The sequence below is a fragment of the Carcharhinus amblyrhynchos genome, chromosome 8, assembly GCF_965287045.1.
Source record: "Carcharhinus amblyrhynchos chromosome 8, sCarAmb.v2.hapA, whole genome shotgun sequence".
Lineage (NCBI taxonomy): Eukaryota > Metazoa > Chordata > Chondrichthyes > Carcharhiniformes > Carcharhinidae > Carcharhinus > Carcharhinus amblyrhynchos.
This window is the reverse complement of record NC_137331.1, coordinates 21,894,574-21,901,535: the sequence shown is the minus strand read 5'-3', so window position 1 is coordinate 21,901,535 and position 6,962 is coordinate 21,894,574. Positions and strand designations below refer to the sequence as shown.

Sequence of the window (6,962 nt, the reverse complement as noted above, 5' to 3'; positions counted from 1 at the left end):
TTACACAGAGACTGATCGGTGCCTGGAACATGCTACCAGAGGAGGTAGTGGAAGCAGGCACATTTGCAACATTTAAAAGGCATCTGGATAAGTAAGCACATGGAGGGGGAATAGAGAGATACAGGCTGAGTAAGAGCAGGAGTTTTTTGTGGTTTAGTTAGGGCATTATGATCAGCATGGGCTCGCAGGGTGGAAGGGCCTGTGCTGTACTTCTCTTTGTTCTTCTAAATGCCATAAGTTTGCATCTCTTCTTTTTAGTCATATCTAATCCTAATTCTGGAAAGTTTCTAATAGTAGACCAAAGATTTTTAGGTTGCCTACTTTTAAGCTATTGTTTTCATGCGCAAAATAATTAATTTGTTCAGTTTATGTTTGAATGTAGCACATCTAATATCAATTTGACAATCTTGCAGGGAATTTTCAAAGAGCATCGAAAATGGCTGGAGGTCTTGTGGTGCAGCGAATAGTATCCCCTGCCTCTGAGCCAGAAGCTCCGCATTTGAGTCCCATCCCAGGACTTATGGGCCAAGGAAGGTGCATTCATATTGCAGCCAAATAGCTTGAGAATCAACCTGCAATGTTCTTCCAACAACAATAGCAAGTAGCAAGAGTGGGAAAAACTCCTGGTCAGCCATGCTTGATGTGATGTGGCACCTCTCAGACTATAAGCCTCTGGCAACCAAGCAAAGTATAGTCCTCCAGGCAAAACCTTGCTATGGGAACAGATAAAAGCCTGCTTTGTGTACCACTAGGTGTGGGAAGAGAAACAAAAATAACAATCCACTAAAAATTATTGCAAACTGGATGCTGCATATCAATACCATTGTTAAGCCTCTTGACGAACTGAGAAGTACCAAAAGGGTGTCCCACCGCCAGTTATGGAAATTGGCCAGTTCCCAAGCAAAGCAGAAAGCATGTTATTGTCTAAATGGTCCCCACAGAAAAAGGAGATGCATTTTAGGAAAATGGTGATGTAGTGGGAATGTCACATGTGCTGATAAACCAGAAACATGGACTAATGCCCTGGGGATATGGGTTCAGGTACTACCACCACATATGCTAATTCCGAATTGAAAGTTAGTAATGGTGCCATGAGAGATTGTCAAAAAAAACCCTCTGGTTCATTAGTGTCCTTTGTAGAAATCTGTAATCCTCAACGGGTCTGGCCTACAGACTCCAGACTGAGCCAGCCATTCAGTTGAAATTAAGGATGGATAGCAAATGCAATGCAAACCAGTAGGTCAGATCTGGGGACAGATAACCTGATGGGAAATTGAATGAACCATTTTCTGGGAGTTCAAAAGGAACAATACTGTTCCCAGCAAGAGAAATCTAATTGTTGCTGCTTTTTCAGGAGCCAGTTCATGCCTAGTAGGGATGACCCTTATTTGCCCACTTGTCCCTACAAATGACAGACAGCGAGAGTCTTACAAACAATGCAAGGCTCTGATTTGCATATTACAGCCTTATGCCTGTTTCAGTCGAGTGATCTGCTCTATTCCATTTATATGTATGTTTTCAAATTGCTTCAAGTTAGAATTAGAAGTCAATAGGAAAGGCAAACTGTCCCCACAACCCCCACTCCCTACTTTCAATTGCTGGCTGCCTATTCTTCAAGCAAAAAAAAGGCAACCAGCAATTATAAGCCATCTCAGAAGCCTCTGGAGTTAGTGTTGCAATGAGGGGTGGGAGTATAATGATTGATTTCAATTGAGCTTTATCAAACAGTAAATGGACTGTAATCAAATTGCCCAATTATATGTTCCTTAATGAATAAACCATAAAATCTGACAGTTAATTTAATAAATAAGTCAGTGTCACTATATTTAACTAAACATTTCATTGCTTCGCTGACCTTCACACCAGTGATTAATAAAATGATTGTAATTAATCTTACCAGTCATTGTCCAATGTCTCAATCAAGTTGCTGATGCTTTACATACAGCAACACATTCTGAAGAGCTGGCTTGATTACTATGTGCAGCAAAGAATGTTCTTTCTGGCAGTGAGGGGAGCAGGCGGTTAAAAATGTCAGCTCATCTCCAACAGATGATAATCCAGAACTGCTCCAGTTTCCCAATTAAAAGGAACAAGCACTGAGTCCAATATCAGGAGTCCAGATACTTTTTCTGCAATAATGGACCAACTCACAGCAGCCTACATTTTGTTGAGCCAGTAGCTGATGGAAAAGGGGTGATGATTGCCCTCAAAAAAGCAAGCAGGTCAACGCAAACTAGAAACAGGCTATGAAAAGATCACGATCAGTAAGGATGGCCACATTACCCTGAACAGTTTGCAACACAATGGGTGGGATTTTCCAGCTGCACTTGCACCAAGATCCCGCCCAAGATCAACAAATCTTTGCATGGTCTGTGTCCCGTCCGCTATGATTCCCGTGGCAGGCGGGATGGGAAAATTATGCCCATAATCTGTAAAAAGAACGATTGAAAGGGTCTTTGTATTGCTGCAGTTCACCGTGATAGTGCTATTCTGAAGAGTAAGAAAAAACTAGTTATGGTAAAGACGAAACACACTTAAGCTACCAAGAGCACATAAACTTGTGAAAGATTTGACATGATTCTTAATAATAAAGGAAAGTTTTAAGTAAAAAAAAAATCCACCAATATTTCCTCAGACTGGCACTTCCAATGAAGTTAACAATAGGTTTTTACAGGAAAATGAATTTGATTTTATACTACTCCTTCCAATTTTTCTGGAGGTCCCACTGCTCCTCACAATCAAATAAGGTGAGAGTCTTCTTCACTCAAAACATTTTAAGCCTTCAGTCCCATTTGCATTTTGTGTCAGAGGTAAACCCTGCAGCACCTCATGGAAGGCAGTCAGTTAATAGACTTCCTTTGTGTTTGCAGTCCAATTAAGGACAGCAAGTGGGATATGGGCAGAGGAGGCTCAATGGGCAGCCGACAGGAGTGGTCAGCCGGCAACCCCACTGGCAAAGGTGGGCACTGAGGGAAAGGGGAGGACACTTCAAAATTCAAGTGTCAAAAAGCTTCTGAGGATTAACTGGCAATGAGGGCCCCAGAACTTTAAAGTAGCCAATCATATTAAAGGGGTTTCAAACAGAAAAGCTAAAAGCAGTAAAATAAAATCACTTTTAATCAATTTGATTTTATATTGTTTATACTTGGAGCAAACAAAGATAGGGGCTTGGGGCGAAGGTAGAAAAGATAGAAAATAAAATATTCTATACTTTTCTCTTGAAGGAAAAAAATATTTTTAAAAATCTACGAATTGTTGAAGGTATAAAATGCAGGTTGTGTTGGAACCCTGGGTGACAGATTGCAAGTTTAGGTTTTCCACATTAACTTGTGTATGCCTATACAGAATCCCTACAGTGGAAAGAGACCATTCGCTCCATTGAGTCTGCACTGAAAACAACCCTATCCCTGTAACCTCACATGTTTACCCCACTAATCCTTCTAATCTACGCATTCCAGGACACTAAGAGGCAATTTACCATGGTTAATGCATCTATCCCGCATATCTTTGGACTGTGGGAGGAAACCGGAACACCCGGAGGAAACCTACACAGACATGGGGAGAACGTGCAAACTCCACACAGACCGTGACCCAAGCCTAGAATCAAACGTGAGGCAAGACTGGCAACCACTATGCCACCATGCCACTCATATTCTGAAGCTGAAGTCAGTTTCAAAGGCGTAATGACAGTAAACACCAATAGTTTATTTATCCTCAACCACTACAACTCCCTCCCCACCCATCCAACCCCTCACCACTGCCCAAAAAATCTGATCATGTCAGTACTACACTTTTTTAATACCGACTAAACTTCGTTAAGGACACAGTTGATGGTAAATGCCCGGTTGTTCAAATCCCAGATGTGTGATGATACTATGCTATTGATATATTTTATGTTCCGGGGGACTGTTTGAAGATTCAGTGTTTTGTTTTTTTACAGGCAGTGTGTCTCGAAAAACATACAGCCTAGATTTTGGATGGCAGGATAATCACCCATTTTAGGCACCTAAAGTTTATCTAGCAGAAGGTTAATGGACTGTTGTTTATAAATGGCGATTTCTCCTTGGGTTTTTTGCTTAAAGGAATGGCAGCTGGTTTTGTTTTATGATTAAATAAATGGGAGAAGGTAGGTTATAGCTTTCAGTTTTCAGTTTAGGTTCAATTGCTGGCTGGAGCTGTTTAATGACAGAAGTCTGCCCCCTCTCTTCATAAAATGTCTCTGGAAGCTCCAAAGCTGTAAACACAAGTAGAGCAAGTACATCTGTGATTGCTAACTATAGTTAAAGTGGCTTTTAAGTCTATCAGAAGAATGTTGCTCATTTGGAACTGAAATAGTAATAAGGTAGAAATTAGAGTTATTTCTTTTCATGTTTAAAGATTGCTCAATGGTTAAGTGTTAAATTGCTTCAATTTGTTTTGAGTTATGCTTAAACTGTGTTATGAATAAAGCTCATTTTGATGAAAAAATCCTAAATTTTTCAGTGAAATTACTCCTGGACTAAAGTATCTTCCCTTACATTTATGCCAAAATAGAAATAATGTTGGGGTCTAGTTTGGTTTCATAATATATCTTGGGGCTTCTCATCCAGGATCCTAACAGAATAAAATCTTGAAACAACTGCCCATAACTGCATTTGTGTTGTTTGGTACAATAGAAGGAAACATTTGAGATCCAGAGAATGATGTTCCAGACATAGATGTTGTATGTGTGTGGGTTGGTTCAGTTTCAACTGTATTTTTATTGTGATTAGAGAGGGTTATGCGGTGAAGTGTACATAAACTAGAAGTGGCTTAAGGTTAAAGTAAGTTGGGTTTCATAACAGTCACCCATTCTAATGTCTCCTATCCTGGCTCAAGATTTATTTTTGTTCATCTATTTGTGAAGTGTTATTGGATGGTTTCCATTTTACACTATATACATAAAGGCAAGTTGTTGTTCTCCATAGTGCATTCCCAGGAGTATAGCATTATTTACAAATGCTGAAGGCAGCTGTCATGCTGGATATGTCATCCCAATTATAAAAAACCTGATTTGAAACATGCCCGTACTTCATGACAGATTTTCTCCCAACATCTTTGTTGTATTTTCGAATAGGCTAACTTTCCAAAACTCTCTCCTTCTCAAAGGTATGTAGGCTAATAAAAACCAGTTATATCAACTACGTACTGGAGGATAGGTGTTGGGTTCACTATGTTTTCTGAATGTAGACAGAAAACCTGCCATAAGACCACTGGATGCAAGTTAAACTATTTGTTCGAGTTCATTTGAGGAACAACAATAACATAGCAGGATAAATATTAAATAGCACAATAAAATGCAATGGAATCAGTTTGTATGGAGTTAATTAATCTTTTCGTCATGAAGCCACTTTGTTTTTACTGTTTTTCCTAAATGTATCTTAGAAAAATTACGTGACTAGTTTTCTCAGCTCCTACAAACAAAATGTAAGATCAATAGAAGCATGAAATCACAAGGTAGTTGCTGAATTCTAGGGAGGTATTTTCTTTGATGTAGAAACACAACCTTAGAGGACAACTGCTTCTATCAACATTGATTGAATTAGCATTCAAAACAGTGGCAAAATACCCCTTAATGTTGACACTCTAAAATAAGGAATACTCTAACTGCTATATTAATTCCCATGGAATTTCTTTCACATATTGCAATTCTTCTTGAAGGAGACAGATTATTAAAATGCAAACGATTTTAACATTTTGGTAGACAAAGTGGTAGTGACTTGAACTGTTGCTAAAATCTGACAGTAATTAGAAGCTACACATTTACCCATCTCTTCTCACCAGGATAGCTGCAAGAAACAGATCTCATTAAAGCTGATGAGCCCTGATTGCATACAGCCAGTGATATGAAATGATTACCTAAAGATGTGCTGACCACTTCAAAAAGATCTTCATATAAAGAAATACAGAAATACAGCTTTTTAAACTTGGGTTTACCCTTCACTGTCTAAATTCACACAAAAAAAAAGACACAGTCAGCAGTTCCGAGTTCTGCACTCAGCAAGCCAAATTCATTCTTTGAATTACAGCTGATTCAACAATAGATATGAAGAGGATGCTTCATCTATTATCCTTGACGTTGCAGTCACTGTAAAGTTGAATAACTCCTTACAATCAAGAAAGGCGTTTTCTGGTATGTATTCATCAATCTTCGATGTACAACTCCAAGGAATTATCAGACTTCATCAGGGACACAACTGGTTTTTTCCCTTGACAATTTGTCTATCCTTGGGTGGAATCATTCTGCCCTCCCCCCGCCCCAACTACCCTAATGCCCATTCCCTTCCACCCCGTCAACAGCAGGAGTCTTTGAGGACAGACAATTTCACGGAACTGTGCTTCCATTTCCCAAAAAGCGGAATCGATGGCGGGAACCTGTGATCATCTGCGCGGGACTGAGAGTGATGGGAAAAGTTTGAAGGGTCAACTATGGGAAGGTCAAATCTTACACCTGGAGGGTCAATGGTAATAGGGGTGACGGGAAGATATGAATAAGAGATAAAGGCAGCAGTATGGGAAATGATAAATATTTTACTGGGCACTGTCAGGTCTTCCCTGCGATTGAGGTCCATGTTACTGACAGCAGCCAGCCAATCAGGCTAGCAGCTCCTCAGAGCTCATCAGCATCAGTGGGAGCAGGAACTGCTGGCAGCACTGCAACCAGGCCCGTGATATAAGGACATGATAGAGATCACGGATGGCTTCATGAGGCAAGGGCAGCAGGAGGTGTGTCGCAGTGCCCCCAACTTCCCATTATTGGTCTTCAATCAGGCACTGAGTGCCTGGTTATGAGGTATAACCCACCTCTGGAAGTCTGTGGAAAACCTAAGAAGGTTTTGCTGAACTGACACTGAGGGCGCAGGAAAACCATAATCCCTGAGCCATCGCTAACATGCCATGGGATCAGAGATAATGGGTATCAACTGATTGTTATATGAGCCAAA

The 6,962-nt window shown here is 40.2% G+C and overlaps 1 pseudogene; it reads left to right on the top strand.

The window, feature by feature from the left end:
- Window positions 1-2,028: 2,028 nt before the first annotated feature.
- On the top strand, window positions 2,029-2,556 carry LOC145346956 (large ribosomal subunit protein eL28-like; annotated as a pseudogene).
- The last annotated feature ends 4,406 nt before the right edge of the window (window positions 2,557-6,962 follow it).